This window comes from Nylanderia fulva, unplaced genomic scaffold (assembly GCF_048542155.1).
Source record: "Nylanderia fulva isolate GAGA-0341 unplaced genomic scaffold, ASM4854215v1 Scaffold633, whole genome shotgun sequence".
Lineage (NCBI taxonomy): Eukaryota > Metazoa > Arthropoda > Insecta > Hymenoptera > Formicidae > Nylanderia > Nylanderia fulva.
The window spans coordinates 20,001-31,295 of record NW_028190735.1 but is presented as its reverse complement, the minus strand read 5'-3'; the positions used below and the strand labels follow the sequence as shown (position 1 = coordinate 31,295).

The following is an 11,295-nucleotide window of genomic DNA, read 5'->3' as shown; positions in this document are numbered from 1 at the left end:
TGGTTTCGCAGCTTTCCGAATCTTTTCTGACAGCTGACGATTGATAATTTTCGGAATGCAATAAAGAATGATGAGACCGACTGCAGTGGTTGCATCGCTGTTGGCTCGGGCAATTCGGCGAAATATGCCCCGAGCGCAATCAATTAAAGCATACACGATTTTTGCGAGCGAGCTCATTTCGTTGTTCAACTGATTTTTGACGAAACGGCTCGCACTTTATCACGAAATGATTGCCTGAGCAGCATATGCACTTGACAGCGGAGACGTTATGCATTGACGACTTGTTTGGCTTTTGATTAACACTTTCTCTTGAAACTTCCGCGAAGTCTGACAATCCGCGGATTCGAGTCGTAAGAAATTCATGAATATCTTTGTACGCCGGAATTGAAGTTATAGAGGGAACACTTCAAGTTCCACTCGCTTCGCGTTTTTTGACAGAATTTTTGTGAGACGCAATAAACAAGCATATCGTCCCACTGAGCAACCGGTCGACTCAAATTCGTCAGCGCGGCCAGCGATGCAGCCACCGTGTCTCGCAATCTCTTAACTCGCCTACGCTTTCATGTTTCATAAACGGGCGATTATAATCGATCATAATCGGAACGACGGTTAACAGATGTTTGATTCATAAACCTAACGCCTCGATTCGCGGCAAGCGCCTCCTCCCTCGTCATCATGCGCTTCTCTTCGTCGCTCCATTGGCGGTTAACCCTCTCGACGTTAACCTCCTCGTTGACGATGGCCTCGTGTGCACATCGGCGATGGAGGCCGAGCCGAGTCCGGTCTTCGTGGTGAACGCACGGATCACAGTGTGGGCATGGGAATTAGCGTGGCTTGCGGGGAGCAGGGACAGGGGCAGCGAGTGTTGGGCGGCGTCGTGGCCTAGCGGGCGGCCGACGAGAAGAGCCTGGAGAGGGGTCAGGAGAGGGTGGCGAAGGGACGACAGGACCGGCGGCCCGAGGCTGCCGCCGGAGATTATATTTTTCTCTTCTTGTGGTGCCTGCCGTAAACAGACCCGAAGGGCTGGCAACCCCACGGACCCGGACGGAGCGTTGCCGCTCCGCCAAGCCAGAGCCCCGTTGGCCGCCGGGAGGTTGGTTCCGACGTTGCCCGACTCCTCACCGCGAGGAAGGTGGGGTTGGCGCATGGAAACCACCAAAATCGGCGGCTCCCTTAAGAGAGTCATAGTTACTCCCGCCGTTTACCCGCGCTTGCTTGAATTTCTTCACGTTAACATTCAGAGCACTGGGCAGAAATCACATTGCGTCAACACCGCGAGGGCCATCGCAATGCTTTGTTTTAATTAGACAGTTGGATTCCCCTAGTCCGTGCCAGTTCTGAGCTGAGCGTTGAATGGCGGGCCGAAGAGGACGACCACGACGGCTTGCGCCGCCACGGAAGCCTCGCAGCAAGGAAGATCCGCGGGAGGCAAAGGCACGGAGCCGAGCTCGGATCCCGGGACCGGCGCGAGAACGCCGACCGTTCACTCGCCCAGGCCCGGCACGTCAGCCCCGCTTCTCAGAAGCCAATCCTTATTCCGAAGTTACGAATCCAATTTGCCGACTTCCCTTACCTTACATTATTCTATCGACTAGAGGCTCTTTACCTTGGAGACCTGCTGCGGATATGGGTACGAACCGGCGCGACACCTCCCACGTGGCCTCTCCTGGATTTCAAGGTCCGAGGGGAAGATCCGGACACCGCCGCAACTGCGGTGCTCTTCGCGTTCCAAACCTATCTTCCCTGCTAGAGGTTTCCAGGAAAGGGAACTCGAATGCTTATACAGAAAGAAAACTCTTCCCGGATCTCCCGACGGCAGTCTCCAGGTCAGTTTGGGTTACCCCGACGAAACACTCTTACAGGGGCCCGAATTGTAATGCGGTTCCGCTGCCGGGTTCCGGAAATAGGAACCGGATTCCCTTTTGCCCGACGGGCGTGTGTCGTTCGTATAATATTTATTATTATTTCTCGACACTCGAGTATATTGTAACGCCGTCATTGACATAGGATTTCTCCTAGGCTTAGGATCGACTGACCTCGTGTGCAACGGCTGTTCACACGAAACCCTTCTCCACGTCAGTCCTCCAGGGCCTCGCTGGAGTAATTTGCTACTACCACCAAGATCTTCACCGACGGCGGCTCCAGGCAAAGGCTCGCGCCCAGACTTTTCTGCGCTCACCGTCGCGACACTCCTACTCGTCAGGGCTTCGTGACGACGCGAGAGAAGACTAACGACCCGCATTCCGGTCGGTTGCCGCCCCACTTGCCAGCTGACGGCAGAGTATAAGCTCGACGCTTCAGCGCCATCCATTTTCAAGGCTAGTTGCTTCGGCAGGTGAGTTTTACACACTCCTTAGCTGAGTTTCCGACTTCTGGCCACCGTTCGCTTCTTAAGCAACCAACGCCTGTTTCATGTGTCCATGCGCGCGAAGTGGGCGCTGAAAACTCGGCGTTTGCAGTGTTCATCTCCACAGCGCCAGTTCTGCTTACCCAAAAGGCCCACTGTGCACTCTGATTCGAAGATGCTCGTGCTTCATAATTCAAGAAAGCCAGAGATCTCACCCAGTTAAATTTTGAGAATACGGGTTGGGTCGTTTGGGCCAAAGCCTCTAATCATCGCTTTAACCAGATGAGACTTCGCGCGCGTTCCGGGCGGAACTGCCGAGTGCCATCTATCCTAAGGAAACTTCGGAGGAAACCAGCTAATATATGGTTCAATTAGTTCTTTCCGCCCCGATACCCGTTCGACAATCGATTTGCACGGACTCGCGGGACAAAAATCCGCCGACCGACGCGAAGCACGCGGCCGCTACGATGAATCTCCCCGTTCGATCTGTTGGTTTCTTAGGTTTACCACTGAACCGGTTTCACGTACCTTGAACTCATCTTTTCAAAGTTCTTTTCAACTTTTCCCTCCACGGTACTTGGTCGCTAATCGGTCTCGTGGTCGTATTTACCTTAATGAGTTTTTTACCACCCCTTAGAGCTGCACTGCATCAACAACCCGATTTCTAAGTGAGATATTCTCCCGAGCGCGCAACCGGTCGCTACGGCCTGGCACCTCTACTGGTAATTTGCCCCATTCAAGAATGGACTTGGACGCGACGCGGCACCTCGGGATAAGCATCCTTTCGAACCCACATTTCCCTGGCGTCGGAACCGCGGATTCGGTGCTGGGCTCTTCCTGTTCGCATCGCCGCTATAAGGAAATCTGGTCCGTTTCTTTTCTCCGCTTAATAATATGCTTAATTTCACGGGTATCTCTCCTGCCTGAGTCGTGCGCGCATAGTGAGTTTGCGTATAGCCCGTTTTGCCTCCTCCGCGTCGCTCATCGTCTCTCTCTTCTATAATATATAGATGAGCGAGAGAGAGGCGTCGACGAGAGAGCACAGCGGCAGCACACGAAATACGCGGAATTCAATCGCCGGGGCGCTAACCGCACACCCCTCTTGTGGTAATGGAGACGATATATCGCGGGGTTCGAAATTCTCGGCTCTCCTTTTTCTTTTATAGACAAATTCGGGCGGAATCGATTCGACGAGTACACGACGCGGCGCGCCGTCCTTTTTTTTTGCTTTAACGAAAATTTCGTGGACTCGGACACGCGGGTCGGCTCGCGATTCAAAAACCCTTCTCCGTAAAGAGGTAAAGGATTACGAATGCTCCTCTCCGCCGGACGACACTCGCCGTATATTTCTCTCCGTATACCGTTATGTGTGCGGGCAAGGGCGCCTCGGCCATAAGAGACGCGCGAGCGCTATCGCACCAAGAGACGCGGCACAGAGTGCGAGAGCAGTCGGTCAGTCTGTGTGATGTACGGAGAGGAGAGACGGTGAGTCATAGCGCTACCTACTTTCGGGAGACAACGACGCCACGCCCGCTCTAGGGAAAGCGTGCCATTCACCGCCCTGACCCTTTTTTGGCCGTTTGTTGCTCCTTCGCTCGCGCTCTTACTCTCATCCCATTCTCCTCGGCTCTCGCGTACACACACGACTTGGATACACAAACACGCTCCCCCTCTTAGATTCGCGCCAACATTCTCTGGGCGTGCGTTCGCCAACGTTTGACACGCTTGTGCGCTTCTCTTTCTCATTATTATTTCGGTGTGTCATTTCAAGACGACTCAAGGATTTGCGCCGCGGCTGGTCTGGCGCGGCACAGACACCTCGGGCGAACGTCCAACGATCGCTCGTACGCCCATTGTAAGCGTTGCACAGAGCACAGGCGACGCGCGCGCACATTCTCTGGTCGCCCGCGTCGTGGCCGTGCGCGCTTTTCGGGCGCAAGTAGTTAAGGGGTACTAAAACGACTCTCAGCCAGGCGTGGTCCGGGAATTGTATCCGTGGACCGCAATGTGCGTTCGAAATGTCGATGTTCATGTGTCCTGCAGTTCACAAGTTGTGCGAGAACCTTCGATTTGTTTTAATTTTCCGCGCAGAGGCAAATTTATTTATTTATAAGTCGGCTCGTAGATACGAAGGAGACTGGATGCGGAGAAAATTGTAAAGGTGGAGAAATTCACTTTTGAGGCAAAGCAGTTTTATTCAAAACTCTCGCAGACAAGATTAAAACGCGGAAGTTCGCTCTAGAACGAGATAAATTCGCGCGATGCTCTTTTCGCTGATATACACGGAGACGTCTCTTCAGTTCAGACTCCTCGAGTAGACTCATTTTTGATCCTCGCGGAATTCGGCAGCTAAGGCTCATCCGATCGACGCGTGGCACACGTGCTGAAATCCTATTCGCGGACGATTGCCCCATCACGCTCCGAAACGCGAGACAAAGGCGAGTTTTTGTAGATTCCTCGCTCGCGGAATCGAAAACAACCGGAATAACATCTCGGCGTCGAATATTTTCAATTTCTACGATTAACCTTGCTTCGTCGCTCCGAAAATACGTGACAATTTTAAACATACCGCCCGCCTCGCATTTGAACGTATGCGAATATGCGAAATATAGCCAACGGTAGTCTTCAACGTACGATGAAGACAATAAATCAATTTTCAATCAACCAAGAAATCAAACAAGAGATCAATGCAATAATTCCTTGCGATCGAATAACGAGGGCAAGTAATCAGAAGGTGAAAAAACCTTTTACAATTTTCGAGTAAATATTTCTAAATTATAAAGACGCTCTCAATTTTCAATAGGCACTGAGCCTTAGCAAATATTCGCCTCTTTCGGCTGTTCGAGCACGCAAATACAATTATACATGTTTCGAAATTCTACCGACAATGCGATGGGTCGAATAACAAAGTCATAAATGCGATACCTGGCTCGAAAACCACGCCGAAGAGGAGAATATTGCCTAACATAGTAGATTTTTAACGTATAAGACGGGCAACAAGAGCCAAATCGCGGATGACAATGCGTTATCCTAACGAAACTAAATAATTTTCCGTTAGAATTAAATACCGGTGCACAAGGCACCAAATTTTACTTGGACACGGCCAAGATTTTAAATATGAAATAATCTCATATTTGAGATTTAATTTCAATACCCCCTTTAACCCCCCTACGGAAAATAAATAAATGAATGCAAGAGAAAAATATAGATCCGAAAATCGCTGAATCGGGAATCGAACCCGAGACCTTTCGCTTGCCGGGCGACTGCTCTTCCAGCTGAGCTATTCAGATCCTTTCGATTCTATACTTTTCTCTGTTATATATATTAATGTTGGTAAACAAACGCATTTTTTAAGCCAGCGTGTATCAAATATAAAAGTTTTAACAAGGTTCTGTAATATAAATATAAATTTAACGTATAAGACGGGCAACAAGAGCCAAATCGCGGATGACAATGCGTTATCCTAACGAAACTAAATAATTTTCCGTTAGAATTAAATACCGGTGCACAAGGCACCACATTTTACTTGGACACGGCCAAGATTTTAAATATGAAATAATCTCATATTTGAGATTTAATTTCAATACCCCCTTTAACCCCCCTTCGGAAAATAAATAAATGAATGCAAGAGAAAAATTTAGATCCGAAAATCGCTGAATCGGGAATCGAACCCGAGACCTTTCGCTTGCCGGGCGACTGCTCTTCCAGCTGAGCTATTCAGATCCTTTCGATTCTATACTTTTCTCTGTTATATATATTAATGTTGGTAAACAAACGCATTTTTTAAGCCAGTTATTTTCCATAGGGGGGTTAAAGGGGGTATTGAAATTAAATCTCAAATATGAGATTATTTCATATTTTAAAATCTTGGCCGTGTCCAAGTAAAATTTGGTGCCTTGTGCACCGGTATTTAATTCTAACGGAAAATTATTTAGTTTCGTTAGGATAACGCATTGTCATCCGCGATTTGGCTCTTGTTGCCCGTCTTATACGTTAAATTTATATTTATATTACAGAGCCTTGTTAAAACTCTTATAAATTAGTTTATTCACTTTCTACAAGTTCGTCGCGTACCGAGACTTATGTTTCTCGGCGCTCGCTCTCTCGAGGACTGACTCGAGGGCTGCGCGAATTTCGGAGCTCGCGTAGGGCGGCAGCCGATCGGGGTCCTCGATTGGACCATCAGAAAATCAGGCGATGTACACACGCCAATTAGCGGCGAGTGTACACGTTGGTTTCACGTGTTTCCTTGGCGTAAACACTAAGGAATTTAACAAAAAAACATTCTAGAAAATTCGATCGTCCTCGAGGATTCGATCCGAAGAACGAATCTTCAACAATGTGGAAAGAATTTTATTAGAATTTCTCTACTATTTATTATATTAAAAATAATAATATGTATCACAAGAAAATATAAAATATGTTTGATTAATTTTACTATACAGTTTAGTAAAATTAATCACACATATTTCATATTTTATTGTGATAGATATTATTTTTAATGTGATAAATATTAATCAGAGAAATTTTAATAAAATTCTTTTCATACCGTATTGTCTCACAATTACCATAACTTTTAGGGTAAATTTTAAGAGAAAATTCTCTCAGTGTACCGATTAATTATTAAAAATTACTTGTAAAAAGGCACACGTTACTCGATGCGGACGACAATTGTTTACACGGCAAGGACACGACAACAGACTGCGGCGACGGATGACGCAACGCGTCGCGACGCTTCGCGACACGTCTAGACGATAACAATCACGCGGCGTTGCCGAACATGTGATTGACGCGAGACATGTATTAAAACGTATAATAATTATGTTATTAAAAAAGGCATATTATAACGTATTATAATTTTTTACGTTATAATACATTTTTTTTAATGACTTAACATTATCCGCCCGTTTTGCCCTTTCTTTTTAAGCGAGACGTGAGAAAAATGATTATGTTTTGCGAACAAGATGTTCCATGTATAAATGTATTGGTCGCTCTGAAAAGAGCGGATTGACTTTGGTCGCTCTGAAAAGAGCGGATTGACTTTGGTCGCTCTGAAAAGAGCGGATTAATTTATAATAGGTGCTCAAAATGACCACCATCCATCCTTATGCAAGCTCGCATGCGTTTAAATAAATTTAATTGGACGTTCTCCATTACTTCCTCTTCGATATTCCAAATTACATATCGCAATCTGGTTTCTAAGTCGTCGACGTTCTCGGGAAGCGTTTTGTATATTGATTCCTTACAGTATCCCCATAAAAAGAAATCAAGAGAATTAAGGTCCGGGGATCTTGCGGGCCAACGTATCGGGCCATACCGACCCATCCAACGTCCAGGAAACTGCTCGTTCAAGTAGTTTGTTACAATCCTGGCGTTGTGTGGTCAAGCACCGTCTTGTTGAAAGAACATTTTATTTCTTTCAAATAGAGGCACTTCTTCTAAAAAATCGGGCAGATTTTCTTTCAAAAGTTCCGCGATACCATAGGGTACGCCTATTTAGCAGGCTAGAGTCTCGTTCGTTATCGGAATTAACCAGACAAATCGCTCCACCAACTAAGAACGGCCATGCACCACCACCCACCGAATCAAGAAAGAGCTATCAATCTGTCAATCCTTCCGGTGTCTGGGCCTGGTGAGGTTTCCCGTGTTGAGTCAAATTAAGCCGCAGGCTCCACTCCTGGTGGTGCCCTTCCGTCAATTCCTTTAAGTTTCAGCTTTGCAACCATATTTCTCTCGGAACCCAAAAGCTTTGGTTTCCCGGAAGCTGCCCGCCGAGTCATCGGAGGAACTTCGGCGGATCGCTAGCTGGCATCGTTTATGGTTAGAACTAGGGCGGTATCTGATCGCCTTCGAACCTCTAACTTTTGTTCTTGATTAATGAAAACATTTTTGGCAAATGCTTTCGCTTCTGTCCGTCTTGCGACGATCCAAGAATTTCACCTCTAACGTCGCAATACGAATGCCCCCATCTGTCCCTATTAATCATTACCTCGGGGTTCCGAAAACCAACAAAATAGAACCGAGGTCCTATTCCATTATTCCATGCACGCAGTATTCAGGCGAAGGTAGCCTGCTTTAAGCACTCTAATTTGTTCAAAGTAAACGTACCGGCCCGACTCGACACTCAGTAAAGAGCACCGCGACGGGATATTAGTTGGGCCGCCCCTCGCGAGGCTAAGCCCACCGGTAGGACGTCCCACATCACGCCAGTTAAACACCGCGAGCGGTGAACCGACGGTGTGCGACACAGATTCAACTACGAGCTTTTTAACCGCAACAACTTTAATATACGCTATTGGAGCTGGAATTACCGCGGCTGCTGGCACCAGACTTGCCCTCCAATGGATCCTCGTTAAAGGATTTAAAGTGTACTCATTCCGATTACGGGGCCTCGGATGAGTCCCGTATCGTTATTTTTCGTCACTACCTCCCCGTGCCGGGAGTGGGTAATTTGCGCGCCTGCTGCCTTCCTTGGATGTGGTAGCCATTTCTCAGGCTCCCTCTCCGGAATCGAACCCTGATTCCCCGTTACCCGTTACAACCATGGTAGGCGCAGAACCTACCATCGACAGTTGATAAGGCAGACATTTGAAAGATGCGTCGCCGGTGCTAGGACCGTGCGATCAGCACAAAGTTATTCAGAGTCACCAAAATAAACGGTGGACGAACGGCGAGCCGCCCGCCACCGATTGGTTTTGATCTAATAAAAGCGTCCCTTCCATCACTGGTCGGGACTCTGTTTTGCATGTATTAGCTCTAGAATTACCACAGTTATCCAAGTAAATGTAGGTACAATCTAATGAACCATAACTGATTTAATGAGCCATTCGCGGTTTCACCTTAATTCGGCATGCACTGAGACATGCATGGCTTAATCTTTGAGACAAGCATATGACTACTGGCAGGATCAACCAGGGAGCATCGTGTTCGGTTACTCGCAAGGGAGTAACTCGCGAGCGAGCCCGAAGACTCGTCGCTAGCTCTTTTCGCGCGCGCGCGCGTTCGATGCCGAAACACCGACGCGCGCGCGACACGCTCGTATGTGCCATTTTATTTGCCGCCGGTCTTGCTCAGCCGGTCGGCGACACTCTGCTGTGTTTAACGCTATTATGTAAAGCGTACGAGAGAACGACGGAGGCGAGAGTAAACCCCCGACGCCGCCGCTTCTCTTCTTCCTCCTCCTCTCCGTTCAAAAATCCACAAGATCAAAATACTCGTGTTCTTATTCTCCCAAATGTTATGATGCGCGGTCTCGAGAGACCGCGCGATTCACCCTGACGCTAGATCGACGATGGCGATGCTTAGACGTCGAGGACTGTTCTGTCTGGTTCGTACGCGTTTAACTGCACACGACCAGCAATAAGATTTTGCTACGGCGTACAAAGCGAGCGGGAAGAAGCAACTCTTCCCGCAAACTCGTATCCGTGGAGTAGATGCTCGGTAAGCGCGACGATTCCGCTGCTGCGTACGAAACGAGAGGAAACCGCGCGGCCAACACACTAGAGGCGTGCGAACCACATAAAAGCCATTCGGTCTTGCGACACCGACTCGTGGCAATGCTGTGCTCGTAATAAATAAGTGTGCGTTAATTTTGCGCGCGTTCGGCGACGAACGAGAAGAGCCGCACCGTAATCCCCGGCGAAGAGGAATACGAGACGACGCGAGAGTCGAACGTACGTTCTCGCGAGACACGCAACCTCCAAGCATGAGAAGACTTGGCGGCGGCGCGTTCTGCGACGATCGTATATTATTTTATATATTCGTGGTTTCCAAATCAAACATTTTATATAAATGTTCTCTCCGTGTCAGAGTCGCGACTCGACAAAATCCGTTCTCGACCCGTTCGGGCGATTCTTCGTTTGTCAACGTCGAGAGCGCGACACGTACAATATTAATCTCTCCTACCTCTTACAGTACCCAACCGACCGGCCAAGCGGTCGGCGACGGTACGGAGAGCGGTCGAAACACGCCGGAGTGGCGAGAGACTCGAGAAAGTACGTTTACGACTCGTCCGGACTCGCTCGACTCGTTCGACGCGCCGAGCGCGACGTATCTCTTATAGTACCCAACCGGCCGGCCAGGCGGTCGGCGACGCACGGTCCTACGCACGGCCGTATGCGAGCGCGAGCGCCGAAAGGCGCGTTCAATCGAGACATTGTCGCGGAGAGCGAACGATCGAAAAGTCATATTGTACGATAAAATATTATCACGATAGCCGTATGGCGAATGTCAAACAACGATAATTAGCATTAATTAAGAAGGAAACAAACGAAATGCCGGGACAATAAGGTATAAACACCGACGGTACCTCCGGGCCGGGCGGCACCTCCGGGTCGGGCGGCACCTCCGGGCCGGGCGACACCTCCGGGCCGGGCGACACCTCCGGGAACTACGGCCGACCGGCGACACCTCCGGGACGGGCGGCACCTCCGGACGACCGAATGATCTCTCGAAGTCAGACGACCGCCGGCGGTACCTCCGGAACACTTAACGACGATTTACGGCGCCGCAACGAGGAGAGCTACGTAAAAACGTTTCGGACGAAAGTTACTTACTATTCGGCGCTCGCTCGACATGAGGGCGCTGTCCGATTACTAACTCGAAACGTGTCTCAAACCCACGTGTCGGAGGCATATATTTCGAATTATTACGGATGATACGCAACACGCAAGCAGCGGTGACCGCGATTACGGTACGGAACACTCGCCCGATGCGAAATCACGCGCGCGGCAACCGAGACGGCTCGTTACGGGCGTGATTATACGTGCGGCACCACATAACGGCCGGCGTCAACTTGGGGACGGACGGCACCTCCGGGACGGGCGACACCTCCGGACGACCGAATGATTTCACCAAGTCCGTCGCCCGCCGGCGGTACCTCCGGGGCACTTGACGGCGAGTAGCGCCGCTACGAGGAGATAATACTACGATACGGAAATACGTTTCGG

At 49.2% G+C, this 11,295-nt stretch overlaps 2 pseudogenes; both read right to left on the bottom strand.

Annotated features, from left to right (window-relative positions):
• Positions 1-1,589: 1,589 nt before the first annotated feature.
• Positions 1,590-3,258, bottom strand: LOC146720706 (large subunit ribosomal RNA; annotated as a pseudogene).
• A 4,823-nt stretch (positions 3,259-8,081) lies between these two features.
• Positions 8,082-9,262, bottom strand: LOC146720705 (small subunit ribosomal RNA; annotated as a pseudogene).
• Positions 9,263-11,295: the final 2,033 nt, after the last annotated feature.